The sequence below is a fragment of the Eptatretus burgeri genome, chromosome 7 (genome assembly GCF_056783735.1).
Source record: "Eptatretus burgeri isolate ZD-2024b chromosome 7, Ebu_testis_v1, whole genome shotgun sequence".
NCBI classification, from domain to species: Eukaryota; Metazoa; Chordata; class Myxini; order Myxiniformes; family Myxinidae; genus Eptatretus; species Eptatretus burgeri.
Window position 1 is genome coordinate 17,419,290 of NC_140967.1, and position 23,616 is coordinate 17,442,905.

Genomic DNA, 23,616 nt, shown 5'->3' on the forward strand with positions numbered 1-23,616 from the left:
AGATTGGGACTATACTATGTGCAGAGCATTGGTGCTGCTTAGGCAGTCTCCTTGGCTATTGGGCACAATCCTGAACGGGACAACACTCTGACACAGGATACCAGCAAGCTGGCACTCATTTTAATGACCTCGGAACGATGGCAAGCCGACTTAACCCGACCTGGTATTAATTCAACAGCTGAAGGCGATTTGAACTCAGGACGCGAGGATCCAAAGCACACCACCCTCACCATTAACCCAACACCAGGCATATTCAAACAAAGCTTGGTGGACATGTTGGGTGTGTGACACGGAAGAATTGATTCAATTCTGGTGAATATCCGAATCCGGATCCAGACCTGATGATCTTTAAAGTGATTCTTCACCATTGAGAGATCGGGCCAAAAACGATATATAGCATGATATTTCAAAAATGTATTGGGCCAGATATGTTCTCGTGGATCAGGCATTGCGTGGCGGAGGCATGTGCTCTACCGAGTGCCCTTCTAGTTTTTACTCTTTTCTACATTGCAGAATAATAGTGACGACATCATAATGATGAAATAACGCATGTGGAATTATGTCGTGACCAAAAAAGTGTAAAACAAATAAAAATATATTATATATTTTAGATTCTTCAAAGTCGCCAGCCGTTGCCTTGATGACAGCTTTGCACACTCTTGGCATTCTCTCAACCGGCTTCATGAGATCGTCACCTGGAATGCTTTTCCAACAGTCTTGAAGGAGTTCCCACATATGCTGAGCACTTGTTAGCTGCTTTTCCTTCACACTGCGGCCCAATTCATCCCAAACCATCTCAATTGGGTTTAGATCAGGTGATTGTGGAGGCCAGGTCATCTGTTGCAGCACTCCATCACTCTCCTTCTTGGTCAAATAGCCCTGACACAGCTTGGAGGTGTGTTTTGAGTTGTTGTCCTTCTGAAAAACAAATGATGGTCCCACTAAGCGCAAACCAGATGGGATGGCGTATCACTGCAGAATGCCGTGGGAGCCATGCAAGTTAAGTGTACCTTGAATTCTAAATAAATCACCGACAGTGTCACCTGCAAAGGATCCCCAAACCATCACACCTCCTCCGCCATGCTTCAGTGTGCGAGGCACACATGCAGAGATCATCCGTTCACCTTCTCTGTGTCTCACAAAGACACGGCAGTTGGAACCAAAAATCTCAAATTTGGACTCATCAGACCAAAGGACAGATTTCCACAGGTCTAATGTCCATTGCCCATGTTTCTTGGCCCAAGAAAGTCTCTTCTTCTTATGGTCTCCTTCAGTAGTGGCTTCTTTGCAGCAATTCGACCATGAAGGCCTGATTCACGCAGTCTCCTCTGAACAGTTAATGTTGAGATGTGTCTGTTACTTGAACTCTGTGAAATGTTTCCTTGGGCTGCAATCTGAGGTGCAGTCAATTGGTGATTTCTGAGGATGGTAACTCCAACAAACTTATCCTCTGCAGTGGAGGTATCTCTGGGTCTTCGTTCCTGTGGCGGTCCTCATGAGAGCCAGTTTCATCATAACGCTTGATGGTTTTTGCGACTGTACTTGAAGAAATTTGCAAAGTTCTTAAAATTTTCCGAATTGACTGACCTTCATGTCTTAAAGTAATGATGGAGTGTTGTTTCTCTTTCCTTTGTTGAGTTGTTCTTGCCATAATATGGACGACTACAGGACAGACAAAATAATGGGTTTTTTCCAAATAGGGCCATTCACTGCATACCAACCCTACCTTGCCACAACACAACTGATTAACTCAAACGCATTAAGAAGGAAAGAAATTCCACAAATTAACTTTTAACAAGGCACACCGGTTAATGGAAAAGCATTCCAGGTGACTCCGTCAAGAAGCTGGTTGAGAGAATGCCAAGAGTGTGCAAAGCTGTTATCAAGGCAAAGGGTGGCTACTTTGAAGAATCTCATATATAAAATATATTTTGATTTGTTTTACACTTTATTGGTTACTCCAAACTCCATTTATGCTATTTCATAGTTTTGATGTCTTTACGATTATTCCACAATGTGGAAAACAGTAAAAATAAAGAAAAACCCTTGAATAAGTAGGTGTGTCCGAACTTTTGATTGGTACTGAATATATATATATATATATATATATATATATATATATATATATGTATATATGTACAAACACACACTCTGTACATGTGTGTACGTGCGTGCACACACATATATGTGTGTACTTGTGCATGTGTGCAAGTTGCTGTTGTTGGCTGCTATCTCCACACGTGGTTTTGGGTTCAGGAGGTAGAATGGAGACCTATCAGGTCCCAAGGTAATTACTTCTGACAATGGTGTGTGTGTGTGTGTGTGTGTGTGTGTGTGTGTGTGTGTGTGTGTGTGTGTGTGTGTGTGTGTGTGTGTGTGTGTGTGTGTGTGTGTGTGTGTGTGTGTGTGTGTGTGTGTGTGTGTGTGTGTGTGTGTGTGTGTGTGTGTGTGTGTGTGTGATTTTGACCTTGTTAATGAGAAAGGTAACGATAAAGATTGTGATTGTGCTTGATGACGTCGACAGTGGCCAAAAACTGAATGAGCCGTCTCTGTGTTTGGTAAAGTAATAGTTTTCATGAAATATATTTGGCTTGATGTAATATTGTCAAAACTATTATTCCATCATAATTTTCACTGTGAAAAAAATTGCAGTTACCAGTCGTCCCCTTTAAATACATGCATGACCAGAGTGAAATTAATGGCGAGGAGTAAATTTTCTTTTGTCCCTGAGGATGTGGGGGGGGTGGGGGGGACGTCACCAGAGTGATATTTATACCATTTCTATCCATCATGCAGTTGCACAACTGCAATGGCATTGTGCAGGTAAGTAGTGCGGGGGTCAAAGGGTCAAGTGCTGTACCTGCGGTGCTCTGCCTCAAGTGTGTAGCCAGTGCAATTACCCACTTACACATCTTGGAAATGGCTCCGAGGCTGTTCTTTCAGAATGCACGAAAAACGATCTTGAACCCATCAGAATTCATCCCATGAAATACCAGGTTACAGGTGTATTGCTTAAGATCAAGATGTATTGCTTTCCTCGTTCCTCGGTAAACACTTCTTTTCCTTATTATTATTATTTTTTTTTTGATCTCCCATCCCAGACTGTCAGGGTTATGTTGTTTTTTTTTACCTCTGTCACCTAAGGTGGAAGGAGATTATGGTTTTTACCCCTGTCTGTTTGTTTGTTTGTTTGTGTGCACGATATCTCAAAAAGTTAAGGATGGATTCAAATGAAATTTGGTGGGTGTGTCGGGTGTGTGAGAAGAACGAACTGATTAGATTTTGGTGAAGATCCCAATAAGGATACCAGAATGTTTTTTAAGTGGTTCTTCACCATTGAGAGATAGAGCCAAAAACTATAAATAGCCCGATATCTCAAAAAGTTGTGGACGGATTCGAACGAAACTTGCTGGACAATTTGGGTGTGTGACAAGGAAGAATTGATTCAATTTTGGTGTAGATACAAGTCCGGTTCTGATCATTTGTTAAGCGATTCTTCACCATTGGGAGATCGGGCTAATCTGTCTGATATATGGCATGACGTTTCAAAAATGTATTGGGCCTGATATGTTCGCCTGGTTTTAAAAGTGATTCTTCAACATTGAGAGATTGGGCCAAAACCGAAATACAGCATGATATTTCTAAAATGTATTGGACCCCAAATGTTCTACTTTATCAGGCATTGTGTGGCGGAGGTTTGCACTCTACCGAGTGGCTGTTCTCATCACCCTCATCGGAGGAGAGGGTATTGCATTTATGTCCGTTTGTTTGTTTGTCCGCACAGAACTTTAGTGCTTTTCTCTGCAATCACTTCGCGAATTGAGAAGGTATTTTAACTATTGGAGCAACTACTCATGTTGAATGTTTTAATAATTATGACGTCATGGGTCACGCGGTGTGGTGCCCATGTTGGAAAAAAGGAAAAACTTTGGACCTTTGTGTCTGAAACCGCACCAAGGAAAACATTAAAACTTGGCACATGGTGAGTACTCTACATGGGGAATAAATGTGATTTTTTTATGATGTCATCGGTATCTTCGTTATGACATCATAATTGCATACATAGAATGCTATAACCAATCAGTGTGAAAATTTCTGAGGGTCATCGATGGACAAATTGGTTCACAGAAAGAAAAAGAAAAAAAGGATGATGTCATCAGTCGCATGGTTCAGCAGCCATAATATTTTTTTGGGTTTTTTTGAAACCTTTCAAAATCTTCTCTTAAACGGCTGAACAGATCAAGGCAAAACTTTACAGGTATGACCACCTATCCATGAGGAGCGTTTCCACCTATGACATTATTGGTCACATTGTTTGGCAGCCATATTGTATTTACCTGAAAACCTATTAAAAAAAAAAAAAACCTTCTTCTCCAGAACCGCTGGATGGATCGAGGGGAAACTTCACACACGTTTCCCAAGCTTTGGCGATACCAGGGTGTTCATAAATAATTGATAGCTCACATGGTCTGGCAGCCATATTACATTGAGCAATTTTTTTAGTTATTATTTCTTTTGAACTGCTTCATCGATCAACATGAAACTTTAAAATTATCATTTAGCGGTGCTGGGGAATATAAGGCTTAAATTTCAACCTGATGGGATGCATGGTCTGGCAGCCAGAATTATTTCATTTATTTGATCTGGTGTTTGTTTTGTTTTTCAAATAAGGCTCACTTGGCTGTGCCTGGATGGGTTTGAGAGGAGTGGAGTAAGCTGAAATGTGAACCCTATCCAGGTTCCTCCTGATGACTTCATCTTTGCTTTTTCTTTCTTGTTCGGATTCCTTCTCATTACTCCAATGCAGGACTGTACCTATTTGGTCTTCCATTTCATTTGAATTGAATTTATTTTAATCCCATTCTGAATTAAATTGAATAACAATAAATGTCATGGGTCAGGGTCAAGTGTCCGATCAAAGTGGGACGTCTTGGTTCCCAGTCATCACTGCCAGCAGTTATAAAGTGGTAGTCCTAGTTATGTCTCTTATTAATTACATAACACACCAGTGCACAAACACCACACAAATTACAAGACATAAAACTGCACAAACACCACAAAAAACCAAGTCCTGGCGAGGGTCTGCAATCACTGATTGCTCTTTTTCTTGTTATTTTGTGATATTAATAAGCATATTCACCAATCAGGGCAATTTTAGGAATAAATCTTCCTTCTCCAGCAATTATCGAAATTGAACATAAGAGCAGTCAACCCTGAATCTGGTCTTATCCTAATGGACTTCCTGAGCTTCCGATGCCTTTTAAATGCACCATTACAATCTCAGCTTTCACCCTTCAGTTGCTAATAAACTTCTCCAACTCAGACCGTGGCACTTGAAAACGACAAAATCTGTTTAAAGAATTACTTTTATCGCCCTGGCATCTGGTCGAAAAACAGCACTGCTCCCAAGCCTGCCTCATAGGAGCTCCAAGAAGAGAAGAGATCTCCATGGGACATGACCATGGACCACCAACCTAACAGAGGCGATGTACAATGGTCACATGGACTTACTTTTTTTGAAGGAAATAATGACATAATGGTAGCTTTTTGAATTCTGTTAACTTGGAACAGCGAGGCACTTGTTTGAGGTTGCATGTTGTATAAGCTTCTGGAACCATGGAGTCAGATAAGAAAATCTGGAGAGGATAAGAATGCTTTTTGTGAGATTTCCAAGATAACCTTTGGCTGGTAAATGAGAAAGTAAGTGAATGGCAAAAAAAAAAAAAAAAGATGAGGGGGATTGTGTGGGAATGTTCTTCAAACATTTTTAAAAGTCAGCAAAACAAGGGAAGTATTTGCAAAGGCAAAATTTCTTTTGGAAAGAAAGGGAAATGTTTGCAAGATTAAAGTTGTGAATTATGACACGCACCACAGCTCAGCTTGTCCAGACATTAGATGATTACATAGAACGAGGATAAAATAAAACTACTTCACCTATGATATAACAGAAATGTAGTTTATTTTCAAACTAAAGCCTTGGAAATTATCTCATAGTCCAGCTCAAAACGATTGGAAAGGAAATTTACAGAGAGAGAGAGAGAGAGAGAGAGAGAGAGATAACATATATAATATATATGTAAAAAAACATATATAAATATATATCTTCTTCTTCTTCTTTCAGCTGCTCCCGTTCGGGGTCGCCACAGCGGATCATCCGTATGATCCGCATAGTGATTTGGCACATGTTTTACGCCGGATGCCCTTCCTGACGCAACCCTGGTCACCTCTTACGACCCAGGGATATGGTATACCTATTTTAACCGGGGTATACACCGGCCCAGTATACTGGTACTCATTTCGCCGACCTCGGAAGGATGACAGGCTGAGTCAACCCCCTGGTGTATTAATTCAGTGGCCCAACAGGGCTTGAACTCAGGACCTCTTGGATCCCAAGCCACTGCCCTAACCACTGCGCCAACACCAGGCTTCATATATATATATATATATATATATATATATATATATATATATATATATATATATATATATATATATATACTTATATATATATATATATATATATATATATATATATATATATATATATATATATATATATATATATATATATATATATATATATATATATATATATATATATCATTATGTTCAGGCAGTTGTCATTATAGATTGTTAAAAAGATATCCGTGATAAAGGATATCGATTGTTCAGGAACAAAGTAGCCAACAAGCAATTTGCACGAAGTACTAATCTCCCAACTAAATTCTCCAACCATTGGGTGATGCCCACATGTACAGTATGATTGTTTTGTCTTTTTTTAAAGAGTGATCTAAGCTCGAGCTTTCGTTCTTAAGCATATGTCACATGTACGACAATTGCACCAGTTTGAGAGACATCAGTGTTTGTTTCTCCACAATGTACCATTAGGCACATAAACGTGCCTCGGCAGTATTAATTGGCTGGAGTTTGCAATCCTGGATAAGTCTCCATTCTGACACAGGATACTCAACTACTCAACTACTTGCCATACTGGGTGGTTTGCCATTGCCTTCCCAGCAGTAGTTATGACAGAAGTTTGTAATTTGCTCAGGGTGCTGCCGATACCTTGCCGACTCTTCACGAAGGACACTGTGCGATCTTTAACTTCCACCAACTAATGCCAGCAGACGGCACACTATTTTAACGTCCATCTGATGGATGGCACACATACCGGTGACTCTCCCTGTTTCTGAAACACCAGGATGAGAGTTTTGAGTGGAGCCAAGATTCAAACCCAAGCTCAGACACCTCAGAGGTGAGTGTCCGTAACTCTAGGCTATCCTGCCAGCCCCTAGATATCAGTTTACATGATATGAATTACAAATACATTATTAAGCAATAAACACATCTACATGGTGTATGGGACTTAAACCTGTGATATTAGGATCCTGAGCTTGTGTGTTTAATCGGAATGCCAAACAACTGGCCAATTAATTTTGTCAGGCTAAGGGAATTCTACTTGTCAAGGACCTACCAGCTATACCATAAATGTCATAAATCCGTATCTCATGAAGTAACAATCAACATTTCGACAACACGGATTTTGAACTCACTCAAGATGTGGTGAAAGGGTTTCCTCGATTTAATAAACCCACATCTGACATTTTATTGGATGTGTTAAAACCTGAACAGAGTCCACTGCCTGTGGTGTTACTACCTGGGAAACAATGATATGCCTGGTGTAGAATTCCAGCATTTGTGACATTTCACTCTGGAACAGAATTTAATTGTTCGAATCATCCCACTTCTGCAGATTATTGAAAGCTGCCACCCCTATCACCTCCTTACTGCTTGCCATGGATTATGGGCTGAACTCCATCTCATGAGCTCATTGTTCTCCTTACTCCTGTTTTTCCTCTTGTTCTTTTATCCTTAACCTTTTCTCTTTCTTTATTCTTCTGCTTAGCTGCTCATTCATTCTGCAACTCATTTTTGCCTCTTGATGTATTCCTTTCTAATCGGTCACATCGTCAGTGGCACAGGATGCCTTATGACATGCATGGTCTGCCCTTCATTTATTGCTGGCACAGTTTTGTCATTTCTTTTCTTTTTGCTTGTCCATCTTTTCTGATTAAGGACAGCGAAGTCGTCACAGCCTACATATTGCCTGTTGGTGAAATCGTCGTCGTCATTGCGTAGAAGACTCTTCCAATGCCAGCAAATGGAAAACAGAATTCCCCGTGAAGCATCAAAATTAGTATGAAAGGAATAAAAGTTTAATTCGGAGACTGAGTAGGTACAGAGTAAGTTTATGACTGGTTTGTTTTGTCGTTTATTCAACTCGGAGATCTTGGGTCATCTGTCTCTTCTCTTGTGTGGAGATGATAAGAAAGTGCTGCACTGGTGCAATATCCGCAGGGACGCTGCATCTCGGACTACGCTATCGTCGGATAGGGACAAAGACCCATCTGTCAAGTCTGCATCTAGGTTGTAGATTTCAAAGCTCCTACATTTCAAAAAGTGTCTACCACTTGCACTGGTATCCTTGCCCAGAGATGAAATTTGATTATTTGTACGTCATTTACGAAACGGTTATGAATGTGGATGTTATGTTTCAGAAAGTTAATGCAAGTACCCAAAAGAAATGGCCTTGTCCGATGTGCAAGTTTTTTTTTTTCTTGGAATCGTTGCGCTGAGCTACAAATGTAGAATCGATGAAAACATAATTCGCAGGACATTTATTTCTTCCAATGGACCCAATCAGCGAATGGCTTTTGTGCGTCGTCTCTTGTAAGTCAGCGAGCATGTTACATAAGCGAAATTGGCGTTTTGGCAAATTGCCTGCGAGATGATAAAATTACAAGCTCGAATCTTATAAAGTATTTCACAAAGTATCCGTACGAGGGTCAACTTTGGATGAAAGCTCATTTGAGATTGTACTTGCTTCCAATATGTCATACAGTTTAAGCAGAATTGACAAAATATCCGCAGCATCGACTCAGCGAGGGTGCAGTCAGCAAGCGGTGGAACGAAATGACATAATGTTTTTTGAGAATTAAGCTGTGGCTAAGGGATAAGTGGATGCGATTGGCTGATTGCCTCTAAACGTACTTACTTTTCAACTGCCACCCTCATTGGCTTTCGTTTCCCGTCGAACTCAAAACGACATCAGCTTGACATGATGAAGGAGAATAAGCAGGTATCAACTGCACTGGACAATTCTCACAACTGGGATAAAGGATCTTTTTCTAATGAGCATTTTCTTTCCAAGCTATCAATATACATCCGATGGTTTGGCCACGATATTACCAATCGGAAGGTTCACCCATGTACGAATGCCTCTTATAGACAACAAGTCATCTGCTTGCGATATCTCTTTGGGTCTTTTAAAGTCCTTATACTCTTACTCTGTGTGTTCTACTTTTGAGAACCCTCTCATGAGGTTTTGAGAGCAGATGAAAACTTCACACTTATGGGCACAAAGGCCTCCTCTTACATGAGCTACATATGCCAGATCTGTTCACCTCCATCCTCTGCGCACTGTTGCTGCTTTCGATAAAAGCACACTCTTGTCTGCACACCTCTGCACAGCTGCATCCAACATTTCCAAGTGGCAAGCTGGGGAGAGTCCACAGAGCACACGCAAAGCTGTCTCTACTCATAAAACCAAACTCGGAAGGTGAAAACATTGCCCATCACTGGTGTATATGTACGACACAGGAAATGAAAGATCATTCCCTTGAGATACCTGACTATGAGAAGTGCTTTTTCACCGCTGAAACATGAGTGAGGATTGACTGTGTTTTGTTTGTTTTCATCACCATGGTTCCCACAGAGTAAGATACCCCCATCAAATATTACATTTTGATTAAATAAAAACTTTTAATCAACTGATGACTTCTGACATGACCTCCATGATTCACTGGGCAAATATGTGTTTCTGTTGCATATACTTGTCTGCGTCAACTCTCTGGATAGACAGTAGATGGGACAAGCACGCCTGAATAACATACACCCAAATGTGAGTCCCACCTTACTTTCATTGTTACAATTAACTTATCATGGGTAGCAAGATACTGTATCATGATTCATTACTTAATTACTGCTGATGTTAACAATACTCTTGCATGATGATCAACTATTATTAAAGAATTACCCTGATAGAGGTTAATCTGCACTCTGTCCTGTACTAATACGATGTGCGTGGATAAGTTGCAAGTTTAATGGGCCAGATATAAAGCAAATGAGAGACTCCGCTATGAAGCTCACAAGACAATCGCAGGCTCATCACAGAACAGCTGAGATGGGTTGCTGGTGTGGATGTGTATAACTGCTGATGGATGTGCCTGTGCCTCGACTTACCAGGAGTGTCGAGTTACAGGCCAATCCACCGAGCGCTGAGCAAGCAGCACTCAGCCCAATGCTGACAGCTCTCCCCCTTCCTGTAAACCAGCCCGCTAACACTGCTAGCTATTCAAGAAAGATGTGGGCTGACCTTGTAGAGTAGCCTTGTTAGCACAACCTCTGAGCTGCTATACATGAGGGATTTTCGAGGCAGGTGCACTTTTGAAAAAAAAACTCACAAATATGCAACCGCAAATCAACTCACTGCTCTATAATGGAAAACTCGTCTTGATCTTGAAGGCTAGTGTCATTCTGCATTGATGGACAGGTAGAGCAGTAGATGGAATAAACAGGAGGTTGATCAAACTGTTGTATAACCGCCATGTAAAGCAAGGAGAAGCTGGTGTTCTGGTAGGTATCATTTGTTCAGACGAAGGTTTAACACCAAAGCATCAGCTTCTCCTTGCTTCCCCACGATGATTCAACATCCTGTTGATTCCATCTATTGCTCAACCGACAACCTGTTTGGAACAGAAATGTACCCGGCTGCCCTTTATTACACTACTTGTTCAACAAACAAAGTGCGTTGCTTGTTCAACAAGGTGCTCTCCTGATTAGTCAGTGTGTCACACTTTCAGGCTTATCTTTCTTCCTTTTGATGTCAACACAATGGACCCAAGGTAAAAAAAAAATCTCACCACAATTGTACTACAGTAGCTTCTGCAGTTTACTTAGTCGGAAGCTTCTTAAATCAGCTTTATCTCATCTTTATGAATACATAGTTAACAAAATGCATCTTCGCTAATACTTGCATCATGCTAGCATCTTGAAAAAGAAAACAAACAGCAAATCTTACACGTCAAACTTGATTACAAACCCAGACCTACTAATTTTGGCTAGAACAAATATCGATGTGCTGCCATTGTACAGAGTACAAGCTTTGATACAGAAGAAGAAAAAAAACTGAATTGTGGAATCCCTCGAAGAGTAATTATCAAAATAACTTTTGAGTTTAAACCATAAAAAAAAGTCGAGTTGCAAAAATGGTGGCCTCCACGGAAATGAATGTCAAATTCACAGAGCTATATTTGCAGCTTTAATGGTGCATGTTGTTTTCCACAAGAGGTATATGAAAGAAAATAGAAAATACATTAAATAAACTCGGAGTTTCATGTCAATTCACTTGTTTTGAAGTTTTTGAAAGCAGTCGGTGAAAAAAAAGCCTTGCTCAATGCAATTTTGAGATGGAGCATTATTAACTCCTCCACATACAAGTAAAAATAACCATATGATATTATGTAGCTTACTGAAAAGTTCCAGCCTGGTATGTCAGCCGAACAGAAAGGTTCGAGAAATGCAATGCGATCCTGTGAATTGTCTTAATTTGGAGATTGAGGAAAAAAAAAAAAAGGTTGTTCTGCAGGAGGAGTCTTGTAAAGGCAGTTTTTGCAACATCTGGCACAGGAGAAGTAATGGGAGATGAATCACTCATGCTATTCCTACAGTGGCAAGATCCATGGTAGTCAATACGGTACTTTCAAAATGATGTAATCCACCCCAGATTTCTCGGAGTGCATGCGCAGAAACCCCTAATAACGAAGTACATCGGGGCAGCCTGGACATATTTCATGCTTCCCAGATAAGGATTGTAAGATGAAACGACTAAGGTAACTTTTAAAGAAGCCGAAAGGACTTCGGCTTCTTGCAGGCATACCTGCAAGAAAGGGGCTTGCCTCTGCACAACAAAACAGTTGGAGAACCTCCTGATTAACTCGTCCAAAAAGGTTGATATATTGCTGTTCGTATTGCAAAAAAAAACTCGAAACGATGTGGGCCTGTGAAAGGCAGAAGGTTCATAGATTGTGCATTCTATCCAAACCTTCATGCTTTTTAACACTAATGGGAATGACATATCTGGAGCTTGTCGATACACAGGGTAAGTTTAAAATTATGACATTTATTATTAATTATGTTTGGGAGTTGGGGGTGGGAATGCGGGCGATATGGGCCATTATAAAGATTATTTTTGTTTGGTTCTGGGGGGTACAAGAGAAACTAGAACGCATCGGAAAATGCAAAGCCAGTCCGCATTGCATTTGGACTTCTTTTTCGTCTTCTTCTCCTGCATCGTAAAACAGTACATTTGACCTTTTGACCAAATTCTTAATTTGTCTTCTCCATATTCTCAAAATAAAGCTTTATTGAAAATGTGATGACAAAAGCTCAAATGATAATTAAAATTTCAGGTAAATTCGATGAACAGAAGATTTTCTGTCATACTGACTTTTGACCAAATTATTTATTTGTATTCTCAGTGTTCTCATCGTAAAACTTTGTTGAAAATTTGACAACAAAAACTCAAATGGTAAAAAAGGTTACAGCGCAGACAGACACACGTGATTGGAAAACACCGTCTCCTGCTCCACGGGAAACAGGCTAACTAGAACGGCACTTGATAGAGCGCATACTGCCGCCAGGCTGAATAGTTTACGTTTTGTATCCACTGGTAGGCTGGATCTGGATCCGGACCTGAACCAAAATCGAATCGGCTTGTCCTTGTCACCCAACCGTGTCCACCAAGTTTTGGCACTTCTCGTTTTGTCCACAACCTTTTGAAATATCGTGCTGTGCAGTATATCGTTTTTGGCCCTATCTCTCAATGGTGAAGAATCACTTAAAAATTCTCGGATTCAGATCCGTATTCAGATCTTCACTAAAACTGAATCAATTCTTCCTTGGAACACATCCAACGTGTCCACCAACCTTTGTCTGATTCGGTTCATAACTTTATGAGATATCGTGCTTTATATCATTTTTGGCACTATCTCACAATGGTGAAGAATGACTTTAAATATTCTAGTATCCGGATCCAGATCTTTACCAAAGTTTCATCATTTTGTCCTTGTCACACACCCAACTTGTCCACTAAATTTCGTCAGAATCATCCACAGCTTTTTCACAGACAGACAAACAAGCAGACAGACAGACGTAGACAGACAGGGGTGAAAACATACTCTCTGTCCACCTTTGGTGGCGGAGGTAATTACACTCAATATTTGCATATAATGGCGATAGAAGCGTGTGTGTGTGTGTGTGTGTGTGTGTGTGTGTGTGTGTGTGTGTGTGTGTGTGTGTGTGTGTGTGTGTGTGTGTGTGTGTGTGTGTGTGTGTGTGTGTGTGTGTGTGTGTGTGTGTTAACCATGGCAACTGCTGGTTAATTGTATGAACAGGAAACCGGACTCCTCTCATTCACAGATATTTCTCGTATATCCTCAATTCTTGTGAGTCCGATTTGTACTCAGGAACAGAACAATTATGGATAACCATTTTGAAAATGTCACTCTATCGTCCAAATTCTGAAAATTATGTTTAAAAGCCAATTTGAATTCGACATTTTGCACGATAAATGAAAGGTTAAAAATGCCCCGTGAGCCAAACTGAATCCGTTCAAACACACACAGCGCATGCATTCACATGTCATTTAGCATTCACATGTCATTTAGCATTCACATGTCATTTTGAAAGTCACGTATTGGTGCAAGGTTCTTGGTGGTATGCTTTTCAAATGTCAAAAACAGTGGTGGGCTGCTTAAGCTAATAAGAGGGCTGCAGATCAGGCCAGCAAAGAACTTCAAGGGCTACAACACCAACTTTACTGCAATTACAAGCCAAATAAATACATTTTAATTAAAAAAAAACAATATACACATACGTATCGTCATGCCAAGCACCTAGCCAACATGGGTACTCTGAGCCGAAAGTCCGAAAACCCTGTGAATGCCAAAATGAAATTACAATTTACTGCGTTCTGTTACTATTACGATCCTCCAAGGATCGCCAAAATGAAAGCTGAAACTCATGGTGGATCACGCGTGAAGGCAAAAAAGCGAGAAGATGTTTCTTATGTTAAAATAGATATTTATTTGAAAATAAATACAGCGGATAAGGAAGGACAGGATGATCAACACAGATGGAATAAATCTCACGGTCAAAAGACACAAGAAAATAAATGAAAGGGGAGCAAACTCGATCTTATGTACAAAGGAAATAAATAACCCGCTATAGCACCGACAATACCAGATTCACAAAACTTTAGGCAGGCACAAGTTGGTCTTGGGCTAGAATTATGCAGGTTGGTGTGGCACAGGGCAAAAGTGTGGTTCAGGTGGGAAAATGGCGATAAGGAGGCCAGGAGACAAGGGAGATGCCCAAGCAGAGAGGGGGATATCGTCTCCTTTATGGTATCCAAAACTCAACTGCTGCACACATGCACGGACACAGCCTCTATCCCACAGGGACCGCCATTCCAGCATGGTGCTCTTCCCATCAATGACCGCTGGTATTTGTGGGTGGCACTATATTCAGGGTCTGCCCCTATTAAGAGTGTTTCATCCCTATCCAGGGCTCCACAGCTCACTTTACCATCATAGGTTACGGTCCACTGGCCCAAAAGTTAATGATTGTGTCCTATTGAAAGCACATAGTACTTTCCCATGTGCTTTTATGCTCAAATCCTCTACCTGGCCTCTCTTGTAACAAGTTGTTTTACACAACACAACCTTAGCCTATTCTGCTCTAAGATTTACAATCAATGCCTCCTCAGTGCAAATTTTACCATAAAAATTACCACCTCTGACAGATACCTAATAAAAGAGTAATTCTACCCTACTCGATGACACGGTCCATACTGTTGACACATCTATATATGGATCCCATGCCCCTTTCCATGTATCAGTGTGTGTATATATATATATATATATATATATATATATATATATATATATATATATATATATATATATATATATATATATATATATATATATGTATGAACTGAACATATATGTGTGTATGTATGTGCGTGAGCGTGTGCATGTACGTGTGTGTGTGGCCTGCAGAACTATTCACCATCCACCAATAATGCCAAATTTAGATGAATTACGAATTATGTAGAAACACCTTTTTCAAAAAGAACTTTTCTTTATTCATAACTGAAGAGATCAAACTAAACACCGTTATTGTTGAAGGAGGTTACATGTCAGGAATATTTGCAAAAAACAGGTACAAATCAAAATTATCTGGTTGTGAAAGTATTCAGCCCCAAAGGTGAGTACTTAGTGGAAGAACCTTTTGCAGCAATGATTGCTGTGAGTATTTTTGGGTAGGTCTCTATCAGCTTTGTACAGTGAGATGGTGAAATCTTTACCCATTCTTCACATGAAAATTGCTCGCGTTCTGCCAAGTTTGATGGGGATCATCGATGGACTGGAATCTTCACGTCTCACCATAAATGTTCAATTGGGTTCAAGCAGGACTTTGACTGGACCACTCAAGAACATTTATTTTCTCCTTATTCAGGCACTCCAGTGTGGCTTTAACTTTGTGCTTTGGATCATTATCCTGCTGAAATATGAATCTCATTCCCAGTTTCAAATTCATGGTTGACTTGAGCAGGTTTTCATCAAGGATTCTCCTCTACTTTGCATCGTCCAATGTCCCTTCTGGCCTGCCATGCTTGCCTGTCCCTGCTGATGAAAAGCAGCAACATAACATGATGCTGCCACCACCATACTTGGCAGCAGGGATGGTGTTGACTGGGTGATGTGCAGTGTTGGGCTTGCATCAGACGTAACGCTTTGAATTTAGACGAAATAGTTCATTTTTTTGTCTCGTCTGACCACAAAACCTTTCCCCACATGCCAGCAGTATCATCCAGATGCTTTTTCACAACTCCATAGGAGCTTTTAAATGAGCCTTTTTCACTAATGGCTTCTTTCTGCCACCTGTCCAGAGAGGCCAACTTTGTGAGGGAACAGGATATTGTTGATTGATGAACACTGACACCCATCTCGGACATAGAGCCTTGCAGATCTTTCAAATAGTTATTGTTGGATTTCACCACTTTTTGTCTGACTTCTTTGAAAAGCTCCTTGGTCTTCATGTTTGTCTTGGTGGTTGACCAAGTGAGTTGCACCTTAAAACTACTTTGATAAGTGAGGGAGATTAATTTTTAAGTTAAACCACTGATTACTTACAGGTGAAACACATTACACTTATTTTGTAACCTTTCAAACAAATAATTTGCTCCTGAAGTGATTTAGGGTTAATTCGACAAAGCATTCGAATACTTATGCAACTGAGAATCATCTGACTTTCTCTATTCATCAAAATTATTCACATTTTTAAAATCTTTATGACTTTGGAGTAGTTTGTGAAGACTCCACATATTAAGTTTGATTTTAAAGCATCATGAAATAAGCTCATTCATGCATCCTATTACGTCACATAGTTTCTTGGCATTCGTTATGAACGTCATCAATTTAATTCTTCACTCACGTCAGACAATAGATCAGATATATGAAGTTTCAGATAAATATCTCAATTCAATAAATTATGGCTGGAATACCACTTCACCGATGATGTCATCATTATCACTCTATATATCCCATGGGGAGTTGATGACAGTTGCTAAGTTTCAACTCTTTTTTTGTTGAGCGGTTTCAGAGAAAAAGGTGTCCAATTGTTTTCCTTTAATCCAATAAGGCTGCCACATCATGTGATCAATGACATCAGAGTTATCAATAAAATATTGTCCATGGGGAGTCCCTCCTACGTTTAAAGTTTTGCATCGATCAGAGAAGTAGTTGCAGAGAAAAACATTTTTAAAGCGAAAATATATAGACGTGTACACACTTACACACACACACACACACACACACACACACACACACACACACACACACACACACACACACACACACACACACACACACACACACACAACAATAGTCTCACATCCCCTTTGGGGGGAGATGAACAAACATAATTTGAAATGGCATGAAACAAAGTAAAAAATATGGGAGTGTGGGGTAGGAGTGAGCACAAATTTGATGCAACAATGTATAGCCAAACTGGGTAACATGTTTTTAATAAGTTTCCTCTGTTTTACGTTGGAGTAGCAATGGTGCATTTATGCATGAGTGGACCAAATCTCAGTGTGTGTCAGTTCATCAGTCAGTCTGTCCCTCTGTCTCCTCCATAACTCCAAAACCATGAAACCCAGTGGCCCAAAACTTTGCATGCATACTAAGGGAACTCCAAGGTCGTAAATGAGTGAAAATGGGGGTGTTTGAGTGAATTTAAACACCCCCTTTTGAAGATGATTAACAGCCTTATTTAATTATCCTTCATCAAGGCTCACATTTGGTCACCTCACTGGGGTCTTAATTTGCCTTTTTTGAGGGGGCCGACTCAACAATGCCTTGACTTGGAACAGGCCATAATTGTTTCATAATGATAACGTTTTTTTCCACTTTCCTCACTCATATCATCAAATGCCTCATAATTATATATATACACATCGCTAGATACATTGCAATGCTTCTAAACACCTTGAGATGTCAGCATTCGTTGCTTTATTTCATTTCCACACATGCCATAACCTTGAGAATCTCGTAATCTCAGCCGAATTACAAAATTTTAACTTCTTTATTGACTTCAGCAGTAGTTCTGACTGATAACATAAAAGTGTTAATTGATCCAATTCGGACATTGCCTGACATTCCGGGTGCATGGTATTTATATGACCGATTAGCGATCGATAATTACTTGCCAAGCCTGCCGTTCCTTATCAACCGTGTCATTGGAGTGCTTCTTTGAGTGCTTAAGCCACTTGGTGAGCACACTACAATATTCACACTGTCACTGAATATATCGATCGACTTGAACAAAGTTCAGGGCCCACTCGCCAATGTTTGTCCCTGCATTGTCATGCGGTGCGTTGAGCGGTGACTGGTTCGCTGAAAATGTGCAATCTTATTTTACACGACGTTTCCCCTTTTAGAATGATATTCTTTCATAATACGACCCATCACTTAGGCATAGAGAGATACATATTAAACAAGCTCAAATGAGCTAAGATCCTCGTACTCTTAATGATAACGTCATAAAAACGAATACGACGTCATTGTGATGTATCAAGTTTCCGATAAATTATCTGTGCTAATGCACGGCTTCATTCCCGCAAACAAAATTCAAACAGCTTGCCTAGTTTCGGAGATAATAGTATCGGTGATTTCCATTAGCGGCGATATTATGACATCAACTTTTTTTTTCTCGGAAGACTTTCCAAAATCGGAGATGGTTACTGCCTGCGCGTGGGCTTTCTGCATATACATGGCAAGTTTCACGAAGATCCGATGAAAACTCTGGGTTGTGAAACAAAAAATGTCAAAAAATAGGAATAACGTCATAAAAATTGATATGACGTCATAGTGATGTATCATATGTGTGGTAATTCATCTCTGTTAATGCCCTGTTCGATTCCCACAAACAGAATTCAAAAAGCTTGCCTAGTTTTGGAGATAATTTTTTAGGCGATTTCCATTAGCGGAGATATTTTGACGTCATAACTTTTTTTTCTCGGAGGAATTTTCAAAATCAGAGATGGTTACTGTCTGCGCAGGGAATTTTTACATGTATATGCCAAGCTTCAGGAAGTTTCGATGAAAACCGAAGGCTGTGAAACAAAAAAGTCCACAAGAAGAAGATGAAGAACAACAACGTGATTAAGACTTAGAGATCCTCCACGAGGATCTAAAAACAATCAAATGTTTTGTTTTTAAAAGTTTCTTCAACCATATTGTGAGAGGGCTTTCTCGAGTGGTGAAGCCTCTTGACGAGCACTCTTCAAGCCTCAATGGCAATACTGCGGTGTGGTTCATCTCCGGTGTTAGGAAGGCAAAATAAATTGATGATTGCAATGAGTAAAAAATGTTTTCAGTTGTTCCAAAGCAATGAATTGCCACATCATGACATGAGAGCTGAGGGTACATATGCTCACTCTAAGCTGTCTAACCTGGATTTGAATCACGACGCTGCTATAACTATAACTATAACTTGTTTCACAGGCAGGGTGATTCATTAATGTATGTGCCGTCTTTTGGATGGACGTTAAACTAGACTTCACATACGCTGGAATCATCCCACCTCTCCTCTCACTATCCCCTCTCTCACCCACGCCACCCTCTCCCAACACCCCTCTCTCACCTCCCCCACCCTCCTCTCTCCTCTCTCCCTCTCTCCCTCTTCAATATTCCCCTCAGCAAACCGCAATATTTGCATATATATATATATATATATATATATATATATATATATATATATATATATATATATATATATATATATATATATATTGTTACGTTTGAGGGGGGGTATGCACACAAAGGGTAATTAGGATGTTTAATTAGGTATGCCATGCTGTTCGAGTTTACCAGGATCTCGATGTAATAAGTAGCAATTCAGTGGTGATAAGTTGTCTAGTAAATGTTCAGTTCTTCAAGGGGGGAATGATAATTGTCACGTAATTAGATAGGGGCACGGGATAGGGTAAGTGTGTCTGCGTAAACCCCTTTTTGGTATTCTCTGGAGACTGGCCGTGACGTCACAGGACAGTGCAGCGGATGGCTCCGCCCCGTGATCATGATTGGCGGAAGGCGATGGTGGTGGGCCAATAAACGGCTCGATTGAAGTGACGAGGACAGAAGGATAAAAAGGTTCTGTTCGGGGTCGAAAAGGAAGAAGAAGAAGAAGATTACAACCAGAACAATCGTGTTTTTTTGGTGTGGAAGCTGTGGCGGCAGAGAGCGTCCTGGTTGTTGTGCTGAATCGATCGTGTTCTTGATCGTGTCTGGGAGCCTTGCCGAGCCTCGTGCCTCGCTTTGGTTGGCTCTGGGGTTCTGCTGACTCGGAGTACGGGGTCGGACGGCGGGCGGACCTGCCTCCCTCTCCTGCTCGCAACTTGGCGCCAGAACTGGTTCCCTGGCGGCTGTGAGCGGACTTGGGCCAAGACCAGGAGGTCGACAGCACCACGATTTCTCCTGCCCCCCTGACGAGAGCAAGGCCAGCTCATCCGACGCCGATCCAGGGACAGTTGCGTCCACACCACGGTCCAGCCTGACCACCAGAAATAGCTACGTTTTGTGTGTGTGTGTGTGTGTGTGTGTGTGTGTGTGTGTGTGTGTGTGTGTGTGTGTGTGTGTGTGTGTGTGTGTGTGTGTGTGTGTGTGTGTGTGTGTGTGTGTGTGTGTGTGTGTGTGTGTGCGCGCTTGGCGCCTTAGAGGGATTGAGATCTGTATATTCATTGGAATTGTCTGTGTTTTTCCCCACGCCCGATCCCACACCATCCCGTCGAATCGCCCCGGATCCCTCTTCTTGCCGAGTCTTGTTATTTCTGATAATAATAAAAACAAATAAACATCATCAACTCAGTGAAAAGTGACTCGTGCCACCTTCCTCGTCCCGTTTGCGGTAGAGCGATTAGAACCGCCATGTTTGGGTTATAAACAAATAAATCGCCTCCATCGTTTCGGCTCATTCTACGTTGGCGGGACTGTTCAAGTCCCGTGGACGTCACAATATAATATATATATATATATATATATATACATATACATATACATATACATATATATATGAAAATATACATACAAGCCAGTAGGCGACATGGGTGGTCGCTATATAATTGCATTCTAGTTATACCGTTTTTGACGGATCGGGCTGAAATTTTTTGACAAAGAGATTGATTATAGTGTGCATAAAAGCGCAGAAGACGATTTTCGAAAAAAATATATATCAATATTTTTCGGATTTTTTGAAAAATTTCAAAGTCCCATTGCTAGGCAAAAGTGGTGTCCATAGCAACGGTGCTCTAAAGCATACAACTAGATCCTGGTATGAACCTACCAGTCAAGTTTCATCAAAATCGGTTGATCCTCTGGCTTCCAGAGCTGTCCATTACATACAAACGAACAGACGGAAAACCTGAGAATAACGGTAGTCTAGTGACCACCCCAATATATATATATATATATATATATATATATATATATATATATATATATATATATATATATATATATATATATATATATATATAGCTAGATGTGTGTCACAAATACATCTATGTCCGAGTTTGTTTGCTTGATGCTAATTCTAATCAGTACAAGGATGCGGAAAAGTCCACTCTCTCCTCAGCATAAGGATGTGGGGCAGGGGAGAATTTGGGGGGCACGCATGAACAGTCCAAACTTCACCTTCTCAGCAAGATGTGAGTACGTCTTTCAAGTACGTTTTATGACATGAGTTCATCTATTAAGTACATAATAGGATTCAGTTTAATAAAATTATCACCTACTGTACATTTACCGATGTGTGTATGTATGTATGTATGTATGTATGTATGTATATATGTGTATATATATATATATATATATATATATATATATATATATATGTATGTGTGTGTGTGTGTGTGTGTGTGTACAGTACTGCATATATTACACAAGGTGTCTCAAAAATAGCAGTGCATTGAACGAAATACTTATGTTTCACGTGTTTGTGGATCTTAAAATTAAAAGGTGTGCTTGTTTACTTGCCGGTATCATTGACTCACTCAAGTAAGATACCCACCATGTATTTGTTGTATTTGACTGTAAATACTTCAGACACTCACCAATTGCTTCTGGAAGAATGCCCGAGTTAGTTTTGCTCTCCGAATAGATTGACTCAGTTGTAGCAAGTTCATCCAGTCGCATTGTGAGGGGCATCCACACCAACCGACGAATACCAATAAATGTTTATTCCTGTTCGAAGAAATATCAAACACACTGAATCAGTCCAATAAGCCTGGTGTTGGTTTAACGGTGAAGGTGGCTGCCTTATTACCTTGAGATTGAGTTCCTGTTCTCCATTAATTAACACCAGGTGGGTTGACTCAACCTGTTATCATTCCGAAGTCGGCAAAATGAGTACCAGCTTACTGGAAACGGGGGACACTGCATCAGCGGCACAGCCACGCTCCCAGCAATAATGCAACCGGCAGCCAGATACTGCATACAAATTGATAATAATAGTCAGTCCGATCGGGCCCGACGAAATGAACAAGATAGTTAAAAGATAAGGAAAACAAATAAAAGTCTGGAGGCTGGTTCGAGGAGGAGAGGGGCTATAAGGACAAAATAGGAGTCAAATACCAGCATTTTGCATACTTATATTATGTGGATGGGCTCTTATACAGCATTTTAATGAGCATCTTTCCCCACAACTGCAACTTTTAAAAAGAAACTGATCGTTTAGGATTCCAGACAAAAACTTGCAATTTCAATAAATTTCCTGAAATTCAGATGGAACTTATAAGGTTAGAAGTTACAAAGAATGTCAAACGTTTAAACCATCTTTTTTTTGGAAAACATTGCCTCGGCTCGTTTGAGAGATAACAAACAATGCACAGAAGGGGGGCAGGAGACAAGAGGGGCGGGAGATGGAAGGACAAAACAGTGTGGAACAAGGACATTTGGAGATCTGTGGAAGGGAGAGGGATGGGGCGGGGAACACGGGGTATACTGGATGGACATTACAGGGACTTACAGGACCTAACACAACAGGGAACTTCCAGGAAGGAAGGCAGAGAATTTGAAGGAGGTGGGTTTGGGGTGGATTCACGGGGGTAGAAAAGATCGTGGTTTTGGATGGAGGAAGATAAGAGGTGGTGGTGAACAGCTGTTTTGAAGACCTGGAGGAAAGAATGGGATTGAAGAGAGTGTGGAGGTTTATTCCAAAGGCGAGAAAAAAGAGAAATGAAAGAGTGAAGGTGAACAGTCATTAGTGATTTTTGTAGTTTTACCAGAAAGGGATTGCTGACGGACCTGAGCGCCCTGCGGAAATATGGGGGAAACAGGTTGGAAGTTGCAGACAGAGCAGGGGGCGGGGGGGCGCGAGACCGGAAAGGAGAAGTATAAAACGGAAAGACCACCAACTTGCCTACGGTGAGAAAGTGAGAGACCCAAAGACTCAGCCTCATCACAGGAGATACCAATGGTCCTAATTGCCTTGGTTTCCACAGCGTGAAGCCGAGAAAGGGGAAAGGCTGGAGCACCAGCACAGAGGGGAGAGCAGTACTCCATCAGGCTGCAGAGGAAAGCTTTGTATGTGGTCAGGAGTTCAGGAGTGGGTCAGGAGTGGGCCGAGGAAGGACTTTGCACGACGGAAGATGCCCAGTCGGCGACTGGCTTTGGAGGCCAGGTTGGAAATGTGGCTCTCCCATGTGGCTAAACGGTCCTTTCAAAGAGACATTGTGAGAGTGTGAGATTTGTCAGGATTGAAAGATATGTTCCACGTGTTGGACCAGTTTGTAATTGTATCAAGATAAGCAGAGAGCGAAGAAGCTGCTGCTTGCCGGTCTGAGGGATGACAGATGGTACAGCAGAGGGTGGGGTCATCAAAGAGATAAAGAGGATTTTCCAGAGAGTCAGAGGGATTATTGATGAAAAC

At 40.8% G+C, this 23,616-nt stretch overlaps 1 protein-coding gene across 1 annotated transcript in view; it reads right to left on the minus strand.

Moving 5' to 3' along the window:
- LOC147022743 (uncharacterized) overlaps positions 1-23,616 on the minus strand; it is a 684,736-nt gene that overhangs the window by 636,935 nt on the left and 24,185 nt on the right. The window contains exon 2 of the mRNA XM_085887534.1: positions 21,800-22,175. The gene's annotated coding sequence lies outside the window, so the exon portion shown is untranslated. The remainder of the gene's footprint in view (positions 1-21,799; positions 22,176-23,616) is intronic.